Source organism: Alligator sinensis, unplaced genomic scaffold (genome assembly GCF_000455745.1).
Source record: "Alligator sinensis unplaced genomic scaffold, ASM45574v1 scaffold1114_1, whole genome shotgun sequence".
Classification (NCBI taxonomy): Eukaryota; Metazoa; Chordata; order Crocodylia; family Alligatoridae; genus Alligator; species Alligator sinensis.
In genome coordinates this window covers 178,654-179,584 of record NW_005843195.1, presented here as the reverse complement: position 1 = coordinate 179,584, position 931 = coordinate 178,654, and positions in this window count along the sequence as shown.

Genomic DNA, 931 nt, shown 5'->3' with positions numbered 1-931 from the left:
AAACCGTTAAACTATTTATAGGCAGAGGTGTTTGACAGAGATGCCCAATCGTGAACCGTTATATGGAATCTTTAATTTTTGGCAGGTGGCAGCTCTTTGTCTCCTCAAGTTACAAGGTAGTGGGTTAAGTTTCTCTACCTGTTACGTGTGTGCTACGTGTGAGGAGCTTACGCTTATCTTTGACCAATTATATATAGTTTCCCCTAACATTTTATTTCAGCTGTCCTATTATCTGTAGTACACCACCAGCGTTTTGTTTCAAGGAATTTCTTGGCAGGGAAGTTTTTTAACCCTTAATTGTCAAAATGAGGATGATTTGAATGGTATCTCTTGCTCAGTGGCATGGGCACAATTTAATTGGGTTGTGATAGGCATAACCCAGTCTATCTCCCAATAGGTCTCCCATGCCATGCTCGGAGGAGAATTTTATTGGCACAGAATGAAGACCTGGGGTAAGATACAGGATAGTGCAAGATCAAAGAATACCCTTAGAGCAAACAGTGTGGCTAGGTAGCCTTTGATTACACAACTGTGTTACTGCAAACTATATATCTAGATAGGTTCCAGTAGATTACTCCCAAGTATCATCCAGAGGCTGGTTGCTTTCCTCTGGAGGCGGGCAGTTGCTCGTGTGTCCAGTTTCAAGCAACAGAGGGAGAGGGCTGCAGCATTCAGCTGCTTCTCCTCTCTCCCCATGAGCCCTAGGGTTACCTGAAGCAGATGGTGCTCTCTCATATATCTAGTTTGACTATGTTTGCACTACCATGCAATCTGCAATGAAGAAATATCAAAAGGAAAGAAAACTCATGGGAAAGGTCCTTGGCATACTACATCTTTGAAGTCAGAGGCAGACGTGAGTCAGTGAATCCACGTGCATGCCAAAGATGGGAGGTGATTTTAGTATCCATATTCTAGAAGTGAGGAATATGGA